The sequence below is a fragment of the Anopheles arabiensis genome, chromosome 3 (assembly GCF_016920715.1).
Source record: "Anopheles arabiensis isolate DONGOLA chromosome 3, AaraD3, whole genome shotgun sequence".
NCBI classification, from domain to species: domain Eukaryota; kingdom Metazoa; phylum Arthropoda; class Insecta; order Diptera; family Culicidae; genus Anopheles; species Anopheles arabiensis.
In genome coordinates, this window is record NC_053518.1 from 59,414,004 (window position 1) to 59,422,404 (window position 8,401).

Sequence of the window (8,401 nt, forward strand, 5' to 3'; positions counted from 1 at the left end):
CGAAATGAAATTTACTTCGAGTGTAAGAGTGTGAGGGGTAGCAGTAGCAATCGGGAAGTCGAAGCGAACAGTCAATAAACGAATTTCATGAACCTATACCCTTTCTACAAGAATAGGCCGTGGCTCGCTTTAGAACTTAAGGTATCCAATGTAAATCTAAGTGATAGTTCTCGAGGTAGACCAAAAAAACCATTCGCTGAACTTTCCATACGAAATAAGCGTCGTTTTGTTGCTAGTGAGCAAAAAAGCAGTGTAGATATAGAACAAGAGCTGTATCGTGTCCGTCTTTTAGCATATAGGGAAAAGAATTGCAATTTGATGGCCGCTATTGATAAGTTACTCAGTCATCCAGAAAATGTTTTTGAGAGGATTAAGAATTGTGGCAAAAGTGTATATCTAGAAGAAAGTTTAGCGTTGTTCATAGATAATAGATGGTCAAAGGCACAATACATAAATATGTACAAAAAAAAAAAACAAAAAAAATATTTTCCCTTCTTGCACGGCGTTAAGCAATTTTAAGAAAACTTGTTCACCTTGTGAAAACTTTATTAATGTTAGTGAAACCAAAGCCAGCGTAGGACTGCAAGCAGTTTTGAACCATACGGCATCTAGAATTATCAACATGAAAAAAGATAGAATTATTCAAATTTTTGTTAGTGAAAACGTAAGCTTCAAAAACATAAATTTATTATGTTCTTGGGGAATCGACGGGTCAACTGGTCACAGTAATTATCAGCAGAAATTTGACGAGGTGAACGAAAGCATGGTAACGGACAGTGAACTGCTAGTAACTGCTTTCAGTCCAATAAGACTATCACAAAGTGAAAATGATGGAAATATTTTTTGGTTAAATTTGCTGCCACAGAGCACTAGATTTTGCAGGCCGTTTGCGATAAAGTATGTAAAGGAATCTAAAGAAAAAGAATTAGAAAGGATTAACTTCATAAAAACCGAAATTTCGAATTTGATTCCATTCAAAATTGATTTGAGTGAAACAAAATATGTAATTATTACATATTCTTTTTATATGAGCATGATAGATGGAAAAGTATTGGCCTATGTAACAAATACAAGTTCTCTGCAATGTTGTTGTATTTGTGGAGCTGCTCTTAACGAGATGAATAGTAAGGATAACTTAGAAAACGGATTTTTAGCTAGGGAAGAATCGCTCCATTACGGAATATCACCTTTGCATTGTTGGATGCGCTTTTTTGAATGCCTGTTGGACATTTCGTATAGACTTGAATTTAAGCAATGGAAAGTAACAAAAAATTTCAAAGATATATTTACTCAGCGCAAGAAAAGCATCCAACAGAAGATGTATGAAGAGTTTGGTTTGCGAGTGGATGAACCAAGGCCTATGGGTGCCAACAGCTGGAAATGTATGCCGTCGGGCATTTTCTGACGTGACTAAGTCGTACATTAGAAATTGATGAACAACTTATCATTAGATTAAAAAATATTTTGATTGCCATCAATTGTTCGCAGCCAATAAATCCACATGCCTTAAGTTAATATTGCAAAGACACATATTCAATTTATTTAAACAATTACAGTTGGTTTAAAATGCCTTCAACAGTGCACCGCGTACTTGCACATATTGGAGAAGTTATATTACGAGCCCCACCAATAGGCGCTCTAGGAGAAGAAGCTGCTGAGGGTTGACATAAACTGTATAGACAAGATTGTGAAATTCACGCGAGAAAAAACTCGAGAATCAATAATCTAAAAGATATTTTTATGCAAGCCCTTTATTCTTCAGATCTCTACATCAGTTCTATTTCCTTAGATAAACGTTTGCAAACAACATCAAAAAAACAATATCCAGATGAAGTAAAACAGTTTTTTTCAGAGTTTTTATAACACTAGTTGGTCTAGTTGGCACATATTTAGTATGCAAATGATGTTTTAGAGTGATATCAATGAAGGAGAAGAAGGGAATAAAGAATTTCAAAATACTAGCACTACTAAATACTACTGCACGACAATGTTGAAGAATTATGAAAGCTTTTAAACTATGCAGAACTATTACTATTAATTTAAAGACCCTGAGGTACTTGTTGAATTGTCGTTGGTAATATTATCAAAGCAGTATGATTATTGAAAGCTCGGACGATCTACTCGATCGAACGTGTTGTGCCCGAGAAAGTCTACCGATGTTGTGCATTGTAAATCACCTGTCTCGGGTTTCATCCGCGCTTTGCAGAAACGTGCCGCATTCATTATGGTGAATCGTAAAAAAACACCGCGGTGTTACAATGAATTGCGATACCCAGTAAGATACATTTCAGAATGCAACACTAGCCGGCATCGCGAATAAATGAACACATTTTAACAGTCGTTTAAAGTTCATTTTGGTTTTACCGAGTTCATTTGTTGTTCATTCCTGTTAAAATAAACGACCGTCAAAACAGTTAACGACTGCTCGACATCGCATATAGACAAACACGGGGAAAAAATTCGAGCAGTATAATTAAACGACTGTTAATTTGTATCGCATACGCTCTTGACAGTCGTTTGTTTAACGGCGGCATAGGACCAGTCGTTAAAATTAACGTCGCGTTCGCGATGCCAAATTCTAGCGATTTTTAACGACTCTGGTTAATTTTTGACGACTGTTAATTTTAAACCAATTCTTTCGCGATACCAGCTACTGTTTGCTTAAGACCGCGGAGCACTTTTGCGAATCGACGTGAGTCAATGCGATGGCTGCCACACGACGCTTGAATATGTTAACAACCCAGGTGACAACTGTTCTACATTTTTAGCTTAAACTCCTCTTGAACAGCTCGATTTAACCCATTGCCTCATATAAACGCTTGAAAACATGGGTGTGTGAGTGAACAATGCTGTGTTCAAGCGTTGAAGTTTATGTCAGAACTTCGGCAGAAGCCAGACAAACAAGAAGCTTGTAGTTTCGTCCTCGGTGTACAACAACCAAAACACGATCCCGGGAGTATCAGAATAGCGGGGAAACGCATGGACCAACAAAACAACATGAAAAGTGTTTTATAATAAACTTTTTGTTTGATATGGCTTGAAGAGTACGAATGTTTTGTTTAAGGTCGGTAGCTTGTGCAAAACGCGATGACAATTCTTAAAATGGCACCAGAAAAAACGCTTCACTCTGACGTTTCAACTGTTATAGTAAGCTTAAACTCTGGAATATCGCTTGCTCTTTAAGCCAGGTTTAAGCCTGCTCTTTAAGCTTTCAGCAACTCGAAAAACGCTAACTATCTGCTTGGAAATGTCACTTGGGAATGGAGCCCTTTCCGTTTGAAACTCGTAGGCTGAAATTTCAGCCTGTCAGCTGTTTGCATTGTATAGCAGTTTTTGAGCAGCTATCTAAATGAGTATAATATACAGGTGGGCTTATCCCAAGGTGTATGAATTTAGAAGGCTGATTTTTATCGCTTCTGCTTCTGAATGAAGATTGTAAGAGTGTTTTGAGTATTCGTCAAGCCTCCAGAAAGCTCGTTAGAGCAAAAGTTTTCACTCGTTCTGTCAAAAAGTGATATTAAAATTTGGTTATAAAAAATACTATGAGACCACCTGGACTACATACACTTTGATTCCAGATTCGATCACCTGATTTCTTTAATGCACCTTGGGATAAATGTAAACAAACCCGTGTTTTCGAGCAGGTACTCGTATCTAATTCTAGCTTTTAGACTAAAATTTTCTAGACTGAAAATCGCAGGCTAGTTTTTTGTGTGGTTTTGTATGGATTGTTTACATGATTTCAGCCTCCAACTGTCAAACTTCATACAAAAAACTAACTAGAATCGTGAAGGCCTCCATAGATTGGTTTCTTCCAATTTTTGAACAAGCCTCTGGCCATTACTACCTGTATATATGGGCCAATAACCTCATCTGCCGACGGATCATATTCCATTACGTTTTTGATCTTCAACTCATCAAAACAAAAAATACATTCGGCATCGCTACGGCTCAAAGAACTAACAAAATTCCACATGACAAACTAAAACGTCTTCTAGGACACCTTCACGCAATTTAAAAGTTCTAGCATATTTTTGCAAAGTGGAGGATGATGGTAAATACAATTTTAAATCATCTTTTATGTATTCGTATGAATTTTTTTCTCCAAAATATCTCAATGGCAGAGCACGGCTGACTTCCTCTTTTGTCCATCTAACACGTTTTTTCTACCCTATTATCAAATCTACTTGATTTGAAGTTAGAGTAGATTTCAACATGTTTTTTTAGGGGATTAGATCGCTCGGTGGGATACTACTATTTTTAAGTGAATTAAATTCCTTTTCTAGGTCCTGTACTTTATTTTAGCTGATAATTTTCAGAAGCTATGTGGCACAAAGTGGATTTTAGCCTTTTGTTTGCCTCTCGCAGTTTTATATTTTATTTTAGCAACGCTGTGCTGTTCTTTTGTGATACTTTCGAAACATCACATACTAATAAAGTTTCGCAAGTTGAAGGAACAACATTTTCATACGAATCCTCTTCCCGATTATCTATTTCAGATTATCATCTGAATCATCTGAAACAGAGTGTATTGATGGAATCGCCAGAAGCCAACAGAAACGTAAAATGTTAGTTGTATCATTATTAGGAAAATAAGCTAATAAAAACTTAACGTTACGAAGACGAGTTCTTCTAAGCACTTTACCTCCAACAATACCGGTCTCAGGCAGTGCTGCAAAATGTCACCATCAATATCACAAAAAAAATTGAGTGAAACAAAAACCTTGTCAGCGTCACGTACTTAATTGCGATTATCACAGGTGAAATTCTCAAGTGGTTGTAACGAGTGATATGATTGTTGACAATTTGGGAATAAACTTTTAGTCAATCACTTTCTTATGAAATTTTCTGAACCAGGAGCAGCACTGTAAAATATCACTGTTTCATTCACCAACGCTCATGACTGAAACGAACCTCAAATCAGCTCATGTACACAAGTGCGATGATCAGACGCAAGATGAACATAGTCGTTGTGACGTGTGACCAGATTGGTGACATTGCAGCAACCACCTCTTGGTCGGTCACTTTGACGTGACTTTGTTTGTCTGTGATCAATTTCGAAATGTCACTGGTTCTATCACCAGCACTCGTGATTGAAATGAAATTCATTTCGGTTCACGTACACATGTGCGATGATCAGGGGTAAGACGCACATGGTCGTTGTGACGTCTGATCTGATTGGTGATATTTTGGTAACCAACTCCTGGTCAATCAGTTTGTCGTGATTTTTTGGTATCTTATTATCGCGAAAGACTTAGAACATACGTGGCGCGGGCGAGTGGTGTTTTATTAACCATGTGCATATGATTACAAGCAGTAGTCGGTTCTGCTAGCTGGTTAAATGATCCCGCATCCTACAGATATTGCCAGACTCAGTTTGCTGATCCAAACGTTTATGTATGAACTCTCGTAAGCAGTGCACATGCAAGGATTACCGCTTCATAATGTATTTATTAATTACTCTAGAAAAACACTTTAGACCCACAAATAGCTGGCACTGAGATTTGAGGCGATATGGAAGAAGGGAAGGAAGTACGACTTTTAGCGGACATTACCTAAGTTTCTTGTCCAGATGACCAATTTTACGCTGTTCGATGGTAACGGGAATCCTATGTTAATGGTGATCTCCGGGGGCGGATACACGGACTGTTGTTGGTGGCAGTGGATAGACGCTAGGTGTCAGCATGCCTTGCCCTTAGAAAATCCGTACCCGTGCGCGGTGTCAATTGCGCCAAAGGTGGATTATGAAAGGTGCTGGAATTTGGTGGCTTTGTCTAGAGTTAGTGCTTTCGGATATGAAAATAATAAAACCAGGATATAAAACAAAAACTATCTACCTTTTCATCCATCTACAAAACATCTTTTTATATTTGCACTATGGAGAAACTAACAAATTACACGCCTCGTATGCTAAGAATATCGCCGATTCGATTAAAATTATTACACTAACAACACAGTGAATGAGGAGGTGTCGCTGAAGTGAGTTCACATCTGAAGAGCTCTGCTTGATCGTTTTGTGTCTGCTTGATGTGTTCACTGCTGCTTCGATGTTAACAACTTTTCTGAATACAAATAGCGAAGGTTGTGTGACCGCAGGACTCCACACAGCATAACACGGAGCGCAACATAACAACTGACAGCTGCCAAACGCTTCAGAAAACGCTTGGGAAAGGAAGTAAAGCGTTTCATTAACTGTCGGTCATCGCAGTAGGTTGGTAGCTTTTCTACGAGCAATGAGCTGCCTACTAAGGATATTCAAAATATGTTACCAGCATAGAAGCTGACACCTAAAATTGGTCATCTGGACAAGAAACTTAGGTAATGTCCGCTAAAAGTCGTACTGACTCTTCCTTCCCTTCTTCCAAATCGCCTCAAATCCCAGTGCCAGCTATTTGTGGGTCTAAAGTGTTTTTCTAGAGTAATTAATAAATACATTATGAAGCGGTAATCCTTGCATGTGCACTGCTTACGAGAGTTCATACATAAACGTTTGGATCAGCAAACTGAGTCTGGCAATATCTGTAGGATGCGGGATCATTTAACCAGCTAGCAGAACCGAATGCTGCTTCTAATCATATGCACATGGTTAATAAAACACCACTCGCCCGCGCCACGTATGTCCTAAGTCTATCGCGATAATAAGATACCAAAAAATCACGACAAACTGATTGACCAGGAGCTGGTTACCAAAATATCACCAATCAGATCAGACGTCACAACGACCATGTGCGTCTTACCTCTGATCATCGCACATGTGTACGTGAACCGAAATGAATTTCATTTCAATCACGAGTGCTGGTGATAGAACCAGTGACATTTCGAAATTGATCACAGACAAACAAAGTCACGTCAAAGTGACCGACCAAGAGGTGGTTGCTGCAATGTCACCAATCTGGTCACACGTCACAACGACTATGTTCATCTTGCGTCTGATCATCGCACTTGTGAACGTGAGCTAATTTGAGGTTCGTTTCAGTCATGAGCGTTGGCGACTGAAACAGTGATATTTGGCAGCACTGTACACAGCCAGCAATAGTCATGATTATGCTTATGCGGGCATTAAGCTAAGCTTGTCAGTCAGAGTATCGCGTTGGACTCAAGAATTCACATGTCGTGTTCAGCATGTCATGACGCACTTTTATTGACTATCAACAATGAGCATCAAGCTACCACGGATATGTTCATTGTTTTCGCTGGTGAAAATCTCGTGATACTCATGACATTTTGCAGCACTGGTCTCAGGCATTTGAAAATCGCTTTCTTGAAAGTGTGCTGAGCAAATAACGTCACTTTTCGAAGGTTCCCAATTTAATTGCCGGTTACAAAACTGAACCCATGCATGTCGAAGAGGGTCATGGTTTGGAAAAATGTGGAAAGAAATTTCTAATGCACGTTTCTTTACATTGCGTCGATTGTTACCACACAATAAAACGGAACACGGAACAGGCATGGCAAAAATTTAAAAAGTTATTTTGAAATCAAATACAACTACACTTAACGTAAATCTTAAAAGACTAAAAACCTAACTAACTTAATTGAAACTAACTAGAAAATAGCACAAAAATCCAAACCATTTATGAGCAAAAATTTAATTCAAATAATTATTGATGCGGTTCATAAATAATCTACACATCTAAGCAAGTTATAGCTATTATCACTTATCCGAAAACCTAAGAATGACATAAAGCGATAATTCTATTCCACTATAACTAAAAAATAACCAACGAAAACACACTTCCTAGCAATTTCAATTCAAAGCCAACAGAGATCAAATAAAAACCAGCCGAACTGCACGAAGGAACCAAAAGCTTTGAAGAAATATATATTGAGAAATGTCAAATTGCTCTATATATCTCAACCTTCTAAATACACCTTAGTCTAGCGAAAGAAAAAATAAAGTTTTAGTCAGAATCAATTTCGACTAGCGATTTCGGATAGTAGGTCCGGAATTAGTTTACGGAATTGATTGTGGAATCATTTCCGGAATTAGAATCTGCTCCACAATTGGATCCGGAATCGGTTTCGGAATTGGCTTAGGAGTCGAATAGGCGTTAGAGTCCTTGAATCTAAGAATAATTATACATAAAAATTACGTTTTAGATCTCACACCATTAATATTGTTAACAAATGTGCAATACTAACAAAAATTCTCTACAGCCTTATAAATAGAAAATCCAAACTTTCAATTAAACATAGATTGCTAATTTATAAACAAGTATTCGTCCCAACAACTACTTATGGGATATGTTCATGGGAAAATTGTGCCATGATGCATTAAAAGAGGGTACAAGTAACCCTAAACAATGTACTAAGAATGGTAACTAATGCACCACCAAGGACTAGGCTAACTCATCTCCACGAAATTAAAAAAAACTGATCATCTTGTATGAACTCATCAAAT